General features: G+C 37.0%; 1 long non-coding RNA gene across 1 annotated transcript in view; it reads left to right on the top strand.

The window, feature by feature from the left end:
• The window catches only part of LOC148592837 (uncharacterized), a 319,289-nt gene that overhangs the window by 266,830 nt on the left and 32,497 nt on the right, over positions 1–19,962 (top strand). Inside the window, exon 2 of the long non-coding RNA XR_015913880.1 lies at positions 1,372–1,405. This is a non-coding gene — a long non-coding RNA (uncharacterized LOC148592837). The remainder of the gene's footprint in view (positions 1–1,371; positions 1,406–19,962) is intronic.

Here is a 19,962-nt window from a genome sequence, read left to right as displayed (position 1 = left end):
ATGCCATTCTGGATTTTATCAAAGTTGCCAAAAGAAAAAAAAAGTTTTTTTCTTTTTCTGTTTTTTACCTGAAATGAACAAATATTCATCAATATATTCCACTTTTGCTTAATTCAGAAAATGGATAGGAAACCCAAACAATGCTTATTTTCTGATGCTGAGCTATTTTGATTCACAATAGAGACCTTTTTTGTTGTTGGTGGTGGTGTTTTTTTTTTTTTTTCCTCTCCTGTATTAGGATTAAAAATTAGAAATCCAGCTATGGAAATGAAAATGTTGGTATTTTTCAGCCTCAGGTTTAAGCTTTTTTTTATTAATCTGTATGCCCCCTTCACTAGCAATATTGTTTTGTGTATCTTTATAGAAAAGAGAGGAGAAGTATTTGGAATAGTGCTTATCAATTTTAATTAGAAAAAGTATTTGCCAGTTTTTGCTAGTATTGGTTTATATGAGGTAGGAACTTTCTATATTGAATATATTGTAAAGCTACACAGCCAAGATATTCCTAGATTTAAGAGGAACTGATTAGTTCCTGCAACTTGAAGATAATGCTTTCAGGAATCAGCCTTTCTGGTGAAAACAATTCTTTATTTTTGCTCTTACTATTTGTAAGTAATGCTATCAAAAGGGAAGCACTATGTTTACTCTTTTAAGGCTGCATATAGATAGGGGCAATACTCACCTCCTTACTAAAAATAAATGAATACACAGATTTTGATGCATTGATTTTTGTGATGATTTTTTCCTCAAATTAGAGTAAAATTCAAGAGTCACTTAGACTTTTTTTCTGAACCTGGTGGGGTGATGGACTTTCTCTGCTCTGAGAGAGGGGACCTCCAAGCCTTGATGGCAGAATTTCTAAAAAAAAAAAAAGTAAACTGTTTCCAATCCTCCTAATTTGATGTGTTGCAAAAAGAAGAATAAGGTCACAAAAAGAAGAGTAAGATTTAGTAAATTTAAGTTCTAAATCCAAACTTTCCAATTCTTGACTTGAAAGGTGACCCTCAAAGTGTGTCCGTTTGAGACATATGATTTGTTTAGAATCATAGAATCTTTATGGTTGGAAAGGACCACCAAGCTCATCAAGTCCAACCGTAAGTCCATCACCACCATGCCTCCTACAGCATGTTCCTAAGTATACTTTAACCACATGCAGCAGTTTACAAACCAAATTATATTCACAGATTCACCTCTGCTAAACACAACACTTGCATCGTTGAGGAAAGTTCTCTGCAAAGAAATTGGCTTAACCATGACTGTTTTTTAGAGGCTATATATCCCTCTGTGCTTGCTGCTTTGAGACCTTTTCTTCTGAGTTATAAGAATTGGTTCTAGTTAGCAAAGTAAGTAGGGCTTTCCATGGGTAATAAGTTGGGTTTTTTTATTTGTTTGTTTGTTTTGTTTTGTTTCTATCATGCAATATTCATTTGATGACTAACTGTTCTGGGCGTATGTAAGACACTGATATGTTGGAACAGCAAAGCGCTCACCACCAGGTGTCAGTGCAGAAGAAACTTTAAGAGCACCAGCTCTCCCAATAAGCCTGGTGGCCGCAAAATCTCCTCAAAGGCCTCTTGATGCCTTTCTGAGCAGGTTTCAATCAGGGATTGAATGGGATGGGATATTTCAAAAATCTTGGAGCTAGGGAGCCCTGGAAAAGTTGTGCAGTTTGTAGAAATTCTTGTAACCTTTTTTTTTTTTTTTTTTTTTTTTTAATACAAGGGCAAAGGCTCTTCTTTTATCATAAGCTTCTGCTTTTCAAGCGAGTGACTGATCTCATGCTGTTCTCTCCTCAGAAACAGTTTCTGGCTTTTGCTCTCCATCTGCTGATTATATTTTTAAGGGGGCCTTTATTTCTTTGCTTTTTTAACTTCATACCTTATACATTCTATGATTTATAGATCTGCTCAGAAGAGCTTTCAATGGCATCATGCAGCCTCTGTTCCCATGGCATCCCCTTGTCAGGACAGAATGTGAGGCAGGTAGTGCAACATACCTATCTTTTTCCAACCTGATTGGATCTATGGGGGAATCAACAGGATGTCTCAATGCTCAAAAAGTATCACAAACTTGTAGGAACTAAGACCACAAATGTCCCTGTGCAACCACTCCCTAAAAACCCTTTGCTTGGGCACCTTCCACCGTTACTTCATTTGGTGCATACTAGCATAAATCACGACTCTGTTAGCATTAGACATCACTTGTAATAAACTCAGCATAGAAGCTTCCCTTACCTTTAAGAGAAGTAAACTCTAAGTTCAGATTCCCAGGACTCTTTCAGGCAATGGGAAATAGGCATGTAGCTATTATATATTGTATAATAAGTGTTTAAATATGGTCTGAAGTGGTGAATTTTCAACTATGTTTAAGTTATAATTGCTTTCGTGTATTCAATATATGTCAGTTTTTCTTATTATTTGGGTTAAATTTGCTTCCCCTTCCTTTTTCAGCTTAGTGATTTCCTATTTACATTTTTTTGGGTTGTATATGTTCAAAATTTTGAACACTGATAATTTTATAGAGTGAATAATAGCCCAAATAACTATACAAGAATATGCGCTAATCTATATTTGAAATAATCCTTAGACTTTTGGTTACCAAAATATATTCCCTATTCATGGTATTCCAGCAGGCATGCTCAAAGTCATCCAGGTCAGATATGTAGAAGAGTAATGATTGCTCTAAGAAACTCATTCCTACAAATTAGCTATTGTGCATATTATTGATTCCTCATCCAAAGAAAGCTGAAATCCCTATGAGTCTCACTGAATTACCTGAGAAATAAAACCAGGGAATGGGAACTAATTTTAGCTCTTTGAGTTTATATAAACGAGGACCCCTCTAAAACATGTCAGGTCAACTACTAGTTTATCACAGACATGAAATAATCAAAGGGAAAGGAAACAAATCTCTTGAAGCTAGCAGTTCACTCAGTTCACCCCTATTTTAGAATGGACAAATTATTGCAAAGTGAGACCTGTCTTACTGGTAATACTATGCTCTCAGTAGCAGTGGTTTATAGTCATCACTAAGTTCTTCCCTATGGTTTAAAGACAGATATCAGAAAAAGACTTCTCTCATTCTGATGAAGGTCACTGATAAAACAAAAGATGGATGCTATGAAGAACTAAGAATAATTTCAAAATGCTATGTCAGTATATTCCTGGATGACTGATATCTTAAGAAAGGGAAGGAATATATATGGGATCCAGATGCACAGAGTGAGAACGTTCAAACTGGAACAAATGATACAGGAATATCATTTGCCAAATAAAAAGATGTGGTTGTGCGCTCACACTATTTCCTTGTGGGAACATTCAAAAGTATATATAAGCAGCTAGAAAAAGGTTGGTATTAATCAGATTGCATAATATACTGGTTTATCTGAGACATAGAAGTGACATGCAGGATACTGTAAAGCAAAGGGTAGCTTGCTGTAAATGAGCTCACTGTTTTGTAGGGGTATGATTTGCTACAACAAAGAACTAAGCAAAATGAAATAAAACAGATGAAATATAGATACATCCTTGGGGAATCCAGAACATGGACAGGAATAGTGGGTAGAAGTTAAAAGTGCCTGGAATTTCCAAAGACTTGTATGATGTTTATGAGAGAATTGGTACCAGATGGGCAACCTGCAGAGAGGTGATACAAAAAGTTTTGGATTAGATTGAAAATCTGAAAACAAATGAGAAAGTGTGGTTTCATAAATATTGCAGGAAAGCAGCTGAGATATTGACATATATCAAGACTGCGGCCTTCAGAGTCAGAATTCTGGAGGAGAAATACTTGAAGGCCAAAGGAAAATTCATGAGGCCAACAGTATAAGGAAAAAAGACAATATTTCCACAGATGGAGAAAAAATGAAACAGGACAGCAGACCTGGTAACATAAGCACATTTTGTAAGGGTATCAATGCATGCAGGAGAGGATATTAACTACGTACATGTTTGATAAAGGATAAATAAGAAAACTTTTCCATTATAAAAAACTCAATTACAGATGAAAAGAAGGGACCCTTTTATGAGTCCACTATGGGGAGATGGTTAAAAGCGAACTATAAGCAGCTCTTTTCCAGACACATGAGCTATTTGTGGAAGAATTAAATTTTGAAGTGATTCAAAAGGCAATCAGCTCAGGAACAACAAAACACCAGGTGCTGACAGCATTTCCACCGAATTATTTCAAAGAGGAAAGGATAAGCTAATTGCTTTTCATGACTTTGAGCTTTGAAAAAGAATTCCAGAAAAATGCAAACAGGCACTGAAATCGCTATTTTGAAAAAAAAAAAAAAAGAAATAAATCAAAAGTAAGAACAACACCCTTGTTTTCTCACTCGTTATGGCCTATAGCATCCTATTTGCTGATTTATTTTCATCATCGTATTCCTTCTACAAAAGAATATCGATATATAATCTGGAAAAACAAAACAAATCAAAACAGATTGATCAGTCAGCTGTTTTTATTTTGTCATCTACTAAAGAAGAAAAAAATAGTGAGAAGGATTAGCATGCCTATATAATTTTCTCATATTTTTAAGATGGTGTGCTGTCTGAAATGGAAACCTGTGGAAAACCTGGTATAATTATTTGTATGGCATAACTGTGTGTCTAGAGTGCAAAATGTTGTGCAAAATTGTATCTCAGTCCCATTTCAGAAATTCGGATGACTCAGTAAAATAATTCTGTTGCTGTGTAATATCATTCTGGCTCTTAAAGCAGATTACCTAGAATACACAACGTTTGCGTACATAGAAGCTGCTTTAATAGTTCAATAAGTGGAAAGTGAGAACTTGAAGGAAATGATGAGAAAATTGTGGCTCAAGTACAATGAAGACAAAACTAAATGCACCATTGTGTTCAGTCCAAATAAGTAAGACGGGTAAAAATATTTCTTTGACAGAAAATAAAGTAGAAAAGTTGTAGGAGATACTAAAAATATCTATAGTCTCTAATATCTTGACATAATTGTAGAAGCTTTTAAAAATTTAATCAAAATATATCTTTCAATCAAGTTATTCACTGGGCAGAATCATGGATCATATGTACACACTGAAACAATGTCTCTCCAGAGATAATCTAATTTAACCACAATAAATGCTACAAACTACTTATTTGCATGGATTTCTAACCATTTGTTAGGTCAGGAATAATAAATTTTGAACCACTGCTCCTTGATCTTGCAAATTGTTTTTGCTAAGCACAGGCATCTCCTTGTGTGATGTTCAAGTAGCATTATAAAATGACTGCTATTTAAAAATTACCCTGCAAGCAGTCATAGACTTAATTTTAAGGGTGTAACTTTTTTTTTATCTACACGTATTCCTGATATAGTAATCCAGACTCTAAGTTTAACGGTATGGTGTAAGGAGGGCAGCTCTCATCAAAGAGAACAATCCAGTCGAGTCAGTATTATGAGGATTGCTAATACACTAATTTTTCCAGGCTGAAGGACTGAACCCACATACTGCACTGAAGCCTGTTATCTTGCTTTTTTGGTCTGTGTGATTACAGTATATGCAATATAAATCTAATAGCAAATGTGTGCTGGATCATTGAGATCCCATCTGATCATATAAAAAGAATAATCATTTTGCTATTCCCAGCTTGGCAGAGAGTTTGGAGCAGTTTTTCATTTGGAAAAACGAGCCAAGACAAGAGACAGTAAGGAGACTCTTTGGTGAGGAAAAAAAAAAAAAAAGCAGCATGATGGGACATTACGGGCACCTATTTTTCTAAAAAGAGATGCAACTGAGTTTCTCAAAAAGTCTATGAAATAAATGTTATATGCCTTCTTTCCTCCCAAGAAAGCAAATGGTTTATTCCCTCAATAGGCACCCAATCGACCAGACTCATAGGGAGGCATTTTGACTATGGGGGCAACCCCTGCATCTTCTCTCGTCTATTATATCCTCACTGCTGTTGACTTAGTTAACAGCTCTGTGGGCAGGTGTGGGTGGGCCCTTTTCCACCTCCTGTAAAGTACCTGTGGAAAAGGACAAAATGACAGCAGTGTTGATGCAGGAAACCTTTTAGGTGGAAGGGGCCAAGGGAGGTGTGTGGGGTAGCAAGTGAGCAGAGGAGGAGGCATGTGCTTGCAGAAGGCAGTCCCAGCGTCCATGACGTCTATTGCTGCCCTCCCTGCAAACCACTGTTACATCTCTCTCATCTGAGCTCACCCCACTGACTATGTCTACGGAACCAATTGTATATATTTCCATATTGTCCTGTTGACACAGCTGCATTGCCAGCTGCTGGGAGGCATGGATCTGGTCACACTTCCCTCTCACACTGGCCAAAGGAAGGTGAGATTGGGGCTAGCAGAGCGCAGCTGAAGCCGAGGCCAGCACAGCTGCTGTGAATTGCCTCTTTTGAGGCCTTTCTTTTCCCGTGGTTATGGGGACCCCAGCCAGCCTATAGGTGTGTATAATGTCTATAACAGAATACTGTGAATATTCCTCTATTATGGGATAATTACAATGATTACCTTGGCACGGGGTGCAAATAGAAAGGAAAGGTTACCTTTCCTGGGCTTGCAGTTTATTCCCAGTGTAATTCGCCAAGGGAGGAAATGAAAATTGGAAGGGAAAGTAACTGCCAGTGAAAGTGACCCTGCAGAGGCTATGAAGCAGACAAAGTCTCTGTGCCAGGGGAGTATATATTATTAGCCTGGAAAGACTTCCCATGGAGGGATCAAACCTGCTAAAGGAGCTTGCCCAAGGCTGGCACAGGTACCAATTGTGTTGGAAGGAAATTTGAGACAAAGTACTTAATCTGCTCTTGCTGTACTGTAGGAGGAAAGACAATTCCCAGGATCATTGTGTGTTCATGCTGAGCATTTCCTGGAGCACCTTTCTTTCCACCAAAGAGCACTTGCCAGTGAATCTTTTGTTTGTTTCACATTTGAGGCGTTTTTCATTAATGAGCTGGATTTACTTTTCTTTTTAAATCCTTTCCAGAAGGCTGCTTTAGAGGTAGCAAGGCGTTTGTTTTCATGATCACAATCCTATTTTTCCAAACTGTATTATTATTAAATAAGAAAAACCTAGCAAAACAAATCACATTGTTTTGCAGTCCACAGATAAGAAACCAGAGAAGACAACTTTCTTCAATTAGAAAGGCCTTTCCTGCAAACTTCCTTCACAAGGACTATTCCACGTTGAAATCAGAGACAGACAGAGACAGTACAGAGTCAGCCCGCTGGTACATACTGTAGGACTTGAGACTACTAAGCAGGGGTGGTTGGGGAGCTCTTAGTTGGGGGTTGCTAGAAGATCATCCCAGAATCACAGTGAAGACTGGGAGGAATCATCTAGTCAGTCCTCTTCACTGAACCAGGTTTGCACACATGTTTGACAGTCTCACTGTGCAGTAGCAAGTCTTTGGTATCACACAGGCAAGGAGCCTGGGCAGCAGCACCTTTATAGCTAATTGTCCAGATAAATCCACCCTTGCTTGTGGATAAAGGACTTCAAGCCTCCTGGATATCTCGATAGCCAAAAAGTAACTAATGAAAAAATAATGTGCATTTAGACAGTGAAAGAAGACAGACCAGAGTTCGAGGGATTAATTTGCTATACATGGAAAAGTATAGCACAGAACACTACAGTCATTCTATCCAGCAACTAAATAGCTTCTTCTGAAAAGACACTACATAATCCACTTATCTAAAGGTTAAGGGAAAATATGAAGTGTATTAACTGAGAAAAGTGATTCAAATCTTTAGTGGATTATATGGTGGCTAGTGATGCCACTTCATTTAATAGAACCAAAGGAAGAGCTTTTTCTTTCGGAATTACTGTCTTATTGTAAGTAAATTCTATTATTCCTATATTACTTTAATTTTAATTTCACTTCTCTGCAGCTTGAAAAACAATAAGTGCCTTTTTATTTTTTTTCTTGTATACAGCAGAATACTAGTATAAGCAGGAAAAAAGAACAGATATAATACGTCTTTTTTTCCCCAGAGAAAAAATTGGTTTTCATTTTTTTTTAAAAAAGGAGAAAATTAGTTTCCAGTTAATAGGCATGATTTTTGACTGAAAACTTCAAATTTTTTCTGCTTGTTAGTAAAGAAATCAAAATTACCTGCAAAATACAGGCAATACATTTTTTTTTTCCTGAAAACTTAATTTCACACAAAAATCAGCTTTGAGATAAAGCTTTTGATCAGCTCCAGTAAGCTGTTTGACACCCGGAATCTCTATTTCTCACCCCTGTTAGAGAGCTATTTCAGAATGCCAGATCTCCTGGATCTTGGGAAATACTAGCTACAGATCAACACCCAGAGCACAGTTCAGATGGGATTTGGGGAAGGAAGCTGGCAGAGTTCAAGTCTCCTGAGGACAGATGAGGATCGATAGGATGAATTATACCCTCAGCCCTCCCCTGCATTAGCAATGCAGATGACCGAGCATCAAACGTTCCTCAGTAGTTCTCCATCACTTGTTCAGCTGAACATTACTGCTCAGGAATGAATTCAGAGGAAGTCTCAGCTATATTGCACTTCTCTTGCCACTGGGCACTGGAAGGAACATATCCAGGAGCTTGTCTTCTCCATCCTTTAGCCATAAACAGGGTCCAAAAGACCCTGTTTAGGTCTTTTGGAGTAACCTTTATGACAATCTGAATCCTGCAGAAAAATGTCGATATTCAGTGCCAAATGTTCAAGCAAGAACTCCTCTAGAAAAGGGCAAGATGATAAGACAATATTTTGTAGACTTTGTTTTCACTAGAAAAACGATGAAGTTTAAGATGAAATATTCCCACCCTAAAATCCTAATAGTGACAGGAGGTTTGTTGCAAGGCAAAGTAGCTCAGATGTGACAGATAGGCTAGATGAGATAGATAGTTGTGCAAAGAGAGATCTCTGTTCCTCTGTCTACTTCTGACTTCACCTTTCTTATCTCCTTGTTTGCACAGAAATTTCTCTGCAGGATCACTAGTACCTTGAAGTAAGAAAAAGAATAATAATAAAACAAAACAAAACCAAAAAACCCACCCCCAAAAAAGCATAAATAAAAGCCTAACTCCAATTTTCCCTGTAGTAATTTTTAGTAAAAACAAGTGTCTCCAATATTTACATCTATACATTGACTTGAGAAATTCTTCATAGATTTCTGGAAATTTTCTTTGAAAATTATTACATCATAGTTTGTCATGCATTACTTCTGAGAGAAAAGTCTGTGTGTATCCTTCACTGTCACATCAGGAAGTTCAGGGTTTCTAAGAGGATGTTTTATTTGAACCATTCTTTGCAATTTCTGCTTTCCTTCTTGTTCTCAGGATTGGACAGCTTCTGTATAGTTTTACAACTGATAGGATTCCTTGGTCATGACACAATGTTTTATGGATAAAGAACCACCAATGGGAAGCAGACCACTGCAGTCTGTTCCTCAGGCCCTTCTTCAAAAATGAGGAAGATTTCATTCTATATTAAGTTTATGATGAATTATGGTTTGATAGGCATGTTGCAGCAGTGTCTCTTCGGTGTGGGACTGTACCTTGGCAGAACGGTAAGATTTCTAGTTCAAACCCAGTAGTTAAAAAAAAAGGCCAAAACAAAGAATCAACATAAAAATACTGTTTTCAAATTCTTTTTAAGATTTCAAACAACCATGTACATCAAAAGAACAGAATACAGACTAAAAGACATTGAAAACAAGGCAAACCTTACAAAGACAATTATTTATTTTTGTATTGTTGGTACAAAACAATCTCTGTAATTTCTTTTTCCCTTGGTGTTTCTCACAGTAATGCATGTTTCATAGTTATTGAAGAATATCAGCTCTAAAAAGCTTTTTCCTACTGATGTTTGAATGCCACAAGTCTCCAATTTATTTAAAACCTTCCAACTTCTTTCCCAACATCAAAAAAGCATCTTTTTGCTCAGCTATAGCAAGGGGATGAAATGTATCAAGGAAAATGCACATGCAAAACCAAAATCAAATGCACCTCCATTTTAGCCAGCAGTTTCAGACACCATATTCTTGGGAATGTGCGCTTACCAGCTCACCACAGAAAAAAAAAAAAAAAGTAAACAAATTAATTGTTTAAGTCAGCAGACAATGCTGACTATTTAAAGGAAATTCAGATCTCTAAAACTCCTCCTCTTTTGACAATTTACTTCTATATCATGTATCTATACTGAAAAAAGATGGCTGAGCAGTTCTTACAATTTATTTTTCCCTTTCCCCATCAGACTTAGTCCTAAACATGGCAAACCAGTTGTAAACCTGCACACCATTACAGCTTGAATGAATATGGCATTAGCACTGGCATAGGAACAGGTATACACACATCCAAGGAGATATCCAAAACTCAATGGGCAACAGGCCAGAGCAACCTGCTTTAGCTGGCCCCAATTCAGGGGGATGTTGAGCCACATGAGCTCTGGGAGTCCCTTCCAAACTCTGTAATTCTGTGATTTTCATACTCAGAGGAAACTGATGCCTTATTAGATCACAGGCTGTGTGTGCCAAATAGTCTTCCCTACCTACTGCAAAGTTGGAAATTAAAGGAAAAAAAATGTGATCAACAAAACGGGCAGTTCTGTTGATAGAAGAGTGTAGCAGTGCCAAAGAACAAACACACTGAAACACACATTCCAATCTGAGATTCTCAAAACTAACAACACCATTTGCACGTTGCTGACAAAAAGAGGGAGTGCAAGGCTCTGTGGAAGAGATTTCATCCAGTGGGATCCACACTCATGCAATTGCCTCTGGAGTCCCTCTTTGTCAACCTCCATGTCAAGGTGTCTGCCCACATACCTCCTGCTGCGGGATGGGGGCCTCAAGCACATTTGGGAACTATAATAGCACTATTCAGCTCAAAAAATATGCATCTTGTTATGCTAAATACATCTTTTTATTTCATAAAAAGCACTGAATTAGCTTCTTCTACCATATTATTCATTACAGTTATTCAAGCTTTGCATAACATTACAGTAATTTTAAACTAGACTCATCTGCCTGCCAGCAATGGTGAGTAGATTTTCATCCTGAGCACCATTGGAAGGGATATGAATTAGCATGACTTCCTTTAAGGAACTAACATGTGCTGCTTTGCTATCCTTGCTAATCCATTTGTAGTAATGGATGAGAAAGTATTTCTCAAAAAAAAAAAAAACACAAAAACACCATAAACTCACAAAATATGCAAAATGTAAACGTGGGGCATACTAAAATGTTGATTTGCTGTCTTGCATACCTGTTTCTGAATAAAAGCTAAATTTAATAATAAGATTCTTGGTTTCCGTGCATTTATACAAGCTTGTGAAGGCTTCCAGACATTGATGTTTTTGATGGTGTATATATAGAAACATGAAACAAACCTGTGTTCCTGGGCAGTTTGAATTTTTAGGCTTAAGCTAAATAAGGAACAAATAAGATTCATTACCAGTGATGTGACTGTGCATTTTTTTATTCATAAATCTCTATATACAATCTGAAGCATGTTTCCATGGCTGGTTTTTGTAACCTACTTATTTTGAAGTCAGTAAAGCCTAAAATGAATACCAAAAACAGATGGACTGAGCCCTGTACAGTGAGCAAAGACTTCTCTGAACCCAGGATGGTCTGGTAGCATGTGCTCATAACATAGCACATGTCTCCAACTGCCATATGGCAGGAGGCATGACTTGCACACATGTACAGCTGTAAAGCAACAATTAAAAGATAGTTCTATCACCAGTTCTTTTTCCCCAGTCCTTTTTTTGGAACCTTGACATGTTCTCTTGACAGATAGGGAGAATTTTTCTTGTAAAATCTGTCTCCAATATGAAATAGAGCCAGGGACAGTGAGGTGCACAGTGCTATGTGCAAGGTTTGAGGGCAAAGAGGGAAATGACACAAGGTGGCCCCACAGCTCCTGCCATTGGCTTGAAATTGGTGTTCTAAGAGCCTAAGGAGAGATTTTTGTACATTTCTAAAAAAAGTGGAAAAAGTTAGTGAAATGGTGTATGAAAATTCCTCCTTCTGATAATATTATGCAAATGCATGCATAAAGTGAAATTGTAAGCAAAGTCAAGGAGAAGAGGTCACTGAATAATGTAGTGTGTTAATTTTCTGGCATTTTTCAACTAATTTTACTTTACTATTACCTTCTCAGAATAATTCACCTTTTTAGAGAGGAGTAGAGAGAAGGTAAAAGATATATCACCCACAGTACTCTCCATCAAGAATCCAAACATACCTCTATCCTTTAGATGTGTAAATATATTTTGGTAACTGATCACATTATTAACCTTCACTGTATGAACAAAGGTAAATCAGAACCATGGGATCTATGTGTAACAAGCAAAACAGACAAAATAGAGGATTATTTAGGACCCACCAGAATAAAAAATACATAGCTTTTTATTATTTTTCCATTGTTTTGTATAATAATTTGTTTGTTTGAGGAGGGGGTGCTCTACATGTGAAAGTAACAAGACATTGTAATTCCACTCGTTAGCGTGGAATAGAGTTCAGCCTGAATAAGACTAGGCAAACCCGACCAATATTCTCCCTTCCCTATGACTATTTTTAGTGGAGTGCATGACTATGGCTGAATGAATGACAAGAAAATCAAAACTGCACCCAGTCCCTAAAAACGTTCATAATTGTATTTCAAATATGAGATACATCTGTTGGAGGCAGCCAAATTCATCAAACCTGTTATGCAGCCCTTTCACATCAAATATACTACTGCATATTTTTTTTACTATTGCTTCTGAACCTCGTGCAGTTCTTGACAGATTACTGCTAGGATATTCTGTAATGTATCTTGCTACAGACATAGCATGCTACAAGTTAGGTCACCGGACGTAGGCATCATGCAGTTACTGGGAATGGATGCATTCTCTTCTCAGTTCTGTGTACCATATATCTGCTCCAAATTTGATTTTGTGTAATCTTAAGATAAATGAGGCCTGTACAGATGTAAGTGTATTCTTCTGTACTATTTCAGGTACACTTAAGCCTAATTGGCAACTATTTACTTTACTAGCTTGGAACATACGCAGCACATCTTCAAGTTTTTCTGTTTTATATTTATAAATGTCTTATCCTTTAAATGAGTTTTGTAAAGAAAATTCGTATTTCATTTGAGGGAAGCACATATCTATGTGGCAGAAATTTGGCAGTCTGAAACAGTGGAGGAGCAAGTATTATGACACAAATTCAGGTCCCTGTTTAAAGAGTCATTAACCTTTCATTATGAGCAGTAATTCCTGTTAAGAATTAAATGCATACTCCAAAGGAGTTTCTTATATCAAAATATCATTTCGGTTGACCTCAAAGATAAAGCTCTTCATATAAAAGTCGCAGAGACTGATTGCCAGCTTAAATACTCTAATTTATTAAATGATGGTAGAGAAGATCCAAGAGCTGTTTCTGTTTAAGTATGAAATACTCTTGCCAGCAGCAACGGCAGTAAAATTGTACTTATTCAACTGAATTACCTCTATTTTACATAAAAAAATATATGAGATTTTGTAGGTTTGGAGCCACAGACAGTATGCAAAGAGGAATTTTATCATTCCAGAATAAAGTGTGGAGGAGAGAAAGGTGGCTTGATGACTCCACCTTCATCCCAGATGAGCCCTGATCTGGGATGCCAAATCATGTGTCCATTCCCTTCCACACACTGAAGTTACCGAGGCCTCCATGTGCACATCTGAACGCAGGTCTGGGGGGGGGACTAAGCCATGTGTAACACACGCTCACATGATAGTTGTATCTGAATCTTTGATAAAATTGTAGTTATGTAGCGATTTGCAACCAAAAGTATGCAGATTTGCTTCTTCTCTTTTAAAATTTTGCTATGCCTCAAAGTGACAGCTGTAGCAATACTGTCCCTGCTCTGGGGAGCTGCATTAGAAAAGACTCAGAGGTTAAGTGCCACTTCCTCAAACACCAGTACTGAAATCACATCTAAGCTAAGCTGTCTCCATGGGAATCCTCATTCAAAATATCCGGAGGAGCTCAGGAGATCTTTAATCAATGGGAGAGTGTTTGAGAAGCTAGGACTGCTTCTAGGCTTCCCGGGTGACTGCATGTATGGGGCCTGCAGCTCTCTGTGGTAGCCTGAACAGCTGATTCATTCTTGGTTTCTTTGAAATTACATGATTTTCTGTATTAAAAGATATTTGAATCTAGATTTTCCAAAGGAGTCAGATGAAACTGATCGAAAACAGAAAGTGTTAAGCAAGATGAAATTGAGAGTTGTGTGTATGGTGGTGTCAGTCTGGAGAGTTTATATGAAAACTCTCAGACATGTAATAGATTTTAGAATTTTACAGAGTAATTCAATTATTGTTACATTTGTATTAAAAAATTCTTTAAAAAATGAATTCCTTTGCTCTCAGTAGAGAATTTATTTTTGACTCTCAGTAATCTGAACTGTGACTTTCACAGTCTTCTCTTTTCCAGACCAAAGAATTGCAGTATATATATATATACAAACACACACATATATATGTATATACATTATTGCAAAACTAAAAGAAGTGAATAGAGAGAAAAGGAGTACTTCAGAAAGCCTCTGAATTTATCTCTGTTGAAAAGGTATAGCAAATGATGTCAACTGGAACAAAGAACTCAACAAACCAAAACAAAAAGTAATTACAACCTTTTTTATTAGTAATACTTTTAATTGCAAATGGATCTTGTGAATACTGACAGGACAGAAAGAGCATAATCAGCATCTAGACAAGATTTCCAGGGCTGCCTCTCCTTCTCCTGACTTTGAGTAACTGCCAGAATTTATTTGCTGTCACCTTGATCTCAAGAGTTGGACCAATGTTAAGGACTACGCATAAATGCCAGATAGAATCCCGGCTGACACAGTACCCAGATGGCAACTGACAGCAATTGTGTAGCAATTTTATATGAACACCCATAGAAATTAAAATGGAAACTGATTGCCTGAACCAACCAACACCCACTAACCCACACAACTTAGTGCCAATAAGACTGACCTGACTTTAAAAACCTGTGGTGGAAGGGAAATGTAGAAAAGAAATACTTTGAGAGATTTCTCTCATTTTTATCCCGGGGTATCCTGGGAGCTTAGTGACTGTAGCTCTCTGAAGCACAAGAATCCAAGAAAAAAGGTCTACTTGTCACAAGGAAACTTTTTTGTCATGTACGGGTAATATCGCTTTGGTAGATACCACAGGGCACCCTGAAAATGTACTCCCACGGCCCATTTAAGGTATAGATAAGCATTAGAAGACAACTACTAAAGGTGACTTTTTTCCATTCCTCAAGGTTTAAGTTAATCTTAGAACACTATTTTTTTTACTACATCTAATTGTGTTACTTAATTTTAAATATATGCATATAATTTTCCTTTGAATTGAAAAGTTATTTGGAAGGCGTCTCTTCTCCTGTTGCAGAACACTGTGTATTTGCTTGTTGTTTTTCTTCCCTTTGAAAATTCTATTCAAATATAAAAGAAGAGATGAAGCTTCAGGCTTGCTCTTAAAAGTGCTGAACATGATAAAACTCTTTGATGTAGCCTTGATGAGCTCCAAATGTTCTTGGACTCATGCAAGCAAAATGGATAGAGCAGATAGAGCTTCAAAGCAGAAACTTTCCAGCTCTTTTTGTCTATAACAGATGAACACTACTTAAAAGGAAAGATAAGAAGAGAATTTGTACTTAGGAAAAAAAAGTATTGGGTTTGAAGATATTTTGATTATGTTTACCAGTGTGTGAAATAGGTTCTATAATGGCATCTTTGTAAGAAATAAAGCTTTTCTATCCCAGCAGCATTTTGTTCCAAAGATGGGTTGTGTGTAAATGTTTTGTACCTTCTTAAAATCAGATACAATTTTTATGATTCCATGGAGGTCCCATGAGGGATCCTATGGAGGTCAGTGAATGCACTTTTCTTTCTGCAAGAAGAGAAACAAACAATAGTTTAAGATGAAGGTTTAAATTAGGATCTGCAGTTATATCATCTACTACTCCTGACCTATTGGGTAAGAGAGTTCAAAACCCTAAGTCTGCAAAGCAGTAAAATGTATGGCTGGAGTTTCAACCTGCGTTGACACTTTTCGAGGGTATTGACCTCTACAGACAGTGGTCATCCCTAGAGCATGTACTGCTATTAAAACATCTCTCAAAATAAAGCAGTTATGATTTTAGCTTGTTTCTGCAGCTGAGCACTCCACTCAGCCACATACCTGCTGAAACCTTAAAAAATCAAGGATGCTGGCACTGCAGTTTATTTGGAAAAAATCAAAATGGAGATACTATTTTGATCGATAAATCACTACAATCCATTTGAAAGAAATTTGACAAACCTCAAGACAGACCAGATGAGAGAATATGCTATATGCGATGAGGGGTTTAATAATGGAAATCCTTCAAATTAGACAATCTTCTTAGTGGGAGGAGAGGGAGCAGAGGAGCAGTACAGGGGCAAAGCCCTTGCAACCTGTCATTACTTGGTCCACCTGTAACTATAACCCGCTATTCATTGTAACGAAATCAGTCACTTTGCTTGCTCGACTAACTGGCTGAAATAGAGCACTTAGAGAAATTACATTAAATTGTGGTGCCTCTGGACATTGCTAGGTGCTTTAGGGATGGTCCCCATCAAGAGAAAGGGCAAGGGAATGCGATCAAAAGTCTAGCAAGAGTTTTTCAGTGGAACATTTTTCCTTCAGCTCACACCAAATGAAAATAAAACATTTCTGTGGAAACACAATAGATTCAACAGAAGTTCATATGAAAGAAAAAATGAAAAGGAACACAACATTTCTAAATGGTGCATTTCAATCTTCCTTGATTGGTGCATTTTGATTTTTCCAGTGATCATTTCAAATGCTATTTGACTAAATAAGGAGGAAATCCCTGAATATCTTTCATGACAACCCACCAAAGGTTGGTGCAAGAGTATTTGGAAATGTCTGGATTGATTCAAATTCTTCATTCCCCCAAGATTTTTTTCTATGAGATGAAATCATATTTGAAATTGCACAATTTCCCTTGTCAGAAACAAATGAAGCTTAACATATGTTTCATTAGAGAGTATCCAGAGATGCCCAGTTTCTCTGGCAGTTTGAGAAGGGTAAAATTGCATTAAGGCATTATCAATGTCATTGCAGACTTATGTGGCATCCTTGACTGACCTGGAACAAGTTCAGTTATCAGGAATTTTCTAGGAGGAGCAGGGCCTATGTCTTCCAATTTCCAACAGGGATGCTACTATCCCTCTCTGTATGGCAAGGTCAGGGAGAGGATTCACATGAGTTTGTGCTTTCTGGACATGATGATGATGATCCTGTTTCTTCTTATAAAGTGAAGCACATTTCACAAACAAAAGGGAAAAATCTGAACTGTGCTTACAAAAGCCATGGTGCTTGGGACAAAACAAGACAATGCTGAACTGGGCCGTTTTGCTAGTAGCTATCATTTTCAGAGGTATAAAGCAAAACTGCTATGTAACATTTAGATGAAAAGGAAGGTCGGGACACTGGGAAAACTTGTCAACGGATAAATGTTTAATAGGAATGTCTCCAGAGGGGACCTGATAGATCCCCTCTAGTACTAAGAGAATTTTTTTTCTGAGGTTTATGGAGAGACTTTAACTTGTTTTCAGTTTTTTGAATCAGTTTCTGTTGTTGCAAATTTGTGTAGAAGTTCTAAAAAATCAAAAGTGAGCTCTTTTGTCTTCTAAAACTTACAAATCTGTGCAACGTACTCTAGTGGTGGCCGATTTTTCAAGCTTTCTGTCTGTGTGTGGAATCTTTTAAAGTTACCCTGAGTCTGCAGCTGCTAGAGGGCAATCACTCCCTCAGAGAAGCTAAGAGAAATCTTTACTTCCTACAAGAATGATGCATAGGTATTCTAAGCACTTGAAGAAGTCCTTGTGGGTTGCAGGCTGGAAGACAAAATATAGCCTTTTCCTGGCCTGTTTTTTAGCCAGAAACATTTATGGTTATCTTAAAATGTGTGTATTTTACAAGACTTTCTGTTTGTTTGTTTGTTTGTTCTGTTGTTGGTTGACATTCTCAGCCTTACTGGTGAGCTTTCTCTGATGATATGCAAAGAGTCATAGGGAGACTGATGATCTGCTGGTTTGAAATAGAGGCTGGTTGTTCTGCTAATTTAGCCAGCAGTGAAAGCCAGAGGCTGATAAATGATCATTATATTTCCTGGAGGCTACTTTTGGATTTGCCAAGTTGTAAGCAGATTTTGCAACAGTCTTAGAAAACAAAAAAAACACTCTTATTCAGCACCAAGGGCTTTCCAAATAATACAGTAGAATGTGCGAATATTGTTTCACTCAACATCATGCTGGAGAACTCTGAAATCCCACTAGCATTAGTCCATGGCCATTTTTGCAACTTGGGTGACAACAGAAACTGGTTGAAATTTTTCAGACATATAGACATAGATCCATAGATTTATAGACCCTTGCAGCAGTAATCCTGATTCTAATCATTTGCAGACTCATACTATCAGAGCCTGTGGCAATATAGGCAGTGGAACATATAAGTGTGGTATGGAGCATCTTAAGGAAATGGCCAAAGTGATATTCACATGAAACAATTTATGTGCTAAGGTTTAGGAGATTAATTTCACTTTATAGTCATGGGATGGGAGAGAGTATCCAGGAGGTAATTTAGAGCACTTAAATTAGGCTCCTGCACTGAATCACAACCTGAAAAAGCTCTTGTCTTGTCTCTTCCCTAAATGAGTACTTTCAAGTTGGACACAAATTTCAAGTGCTAAATTTAGATAGTTTTAGCACCTCCAGAAGCATAGTTCTCAGAAGGTGGACAGTGAAAAAAAAAATGATCTAAGACATGTCAACACTAAATTCTCCAATACTGGAATGTGTTGTGCAAGTTATTTAGTTTCAATAGAAGGACTTTTAAAAAATTAAAAAATTTTGTTTCTACTTTGTTCTCATGATCCATTCCCTTTTGACTAAGCTCTTTGAAAATAAGAAAATACCATGTCTCGCCACTCCTAAATCATGTTAGAAATTATCATTATTTATATATTTGATAGATAATATAAATTTTTGCAATCATGTGAATCCTTTCAAAGGATTTAAATAGCTTGTGGCTAGACTTTGGGCACAATCTTGCATGTAGCATATGAGTTTCAGCATTTTAGAACTGATTTTGTCAGTTAACTAACTGATTTGTTTGTTAACTGATTTATGTGAAAGGCAGAAAAGCAACAAAAATAAGCAATCTCTTATCTGATTTCTCTATTAAAATCAGCAGAGGGATGTCCAGAAGTATACCAAGTTCATAATGTTCACATTGTTCCTAAGCATGATGGAGAGCTGTGAAAATATCCACTAGCTGCATACAAAAAAAAGTCCTTCATTAACTTTAGGTGAAATTCTGTGTCTCTTTAGGAGTTTACCAGGAGTGCACTACACTAGAGAAAGAAAGAAAACTTGGAACATTTGAGAGTGTTTTGGAGTCCAGACAACTTAGGCTTATAAAAAGCAGAACTGGGGTTTTCTAGGGTAAAAAATAGAGGAACTGGTTAGCTCTTTAGCTTTTAGCTGGAAAAAAAGTGAAATATATTCTAATAAAAGACAGGCTCTTTTTTCAGCAAAATACATTTCTAACTCAAATTTTTATTAAGTCTTTGGTCTGTTGTTATGAATCTCACAAAGTCCAAATATACTTTGAAAATGTTTTTAAATATTATTCTCCAAATCCCCAAAAGTGACAATAATTTCAAAAACTTGCAACTATCTTTGAACTTAATGTGGGCAGTACTGCAAGTATCTATTTGCTCTACCTGTTGGGTAAAGCAGATGGGAAGACTTGGAGACTGAAATGTTTCATTTATCTACCACCCATTTAATAATGCAGAAACTGAGTTAGAGCATTATGAAAAAACATAGGCAGGAAAACTGGGAATATTTTTTACTTCATAATGCTCATAATAACCAATTAAAATTCAGCACCAAAATGATAAAGCAAATTAAACACCTT

Source organism: Tinamus guttatus, unplaced genomic scaffold (assembly GCF_059628265.1).
Source record: "Tinamus guttatus ecotype Peru unplaced genomic scaffold, ASM5962826v1 Tinamus_guttatus_pri_ptg000503l, whole genome shotgun sequence".
Classification (NCBI taxonomy): Eukaryota; Metazoa; Chordata; class Aves; order Tinamiformes; family Tinamidae; genus Tinamus; species Tinamus guttatus.
The sequence above is the reverse complement of the archived record's forward strand: the minus strand, read 5'-3'. Positions and strand labels throughout refer to the sequence as shown.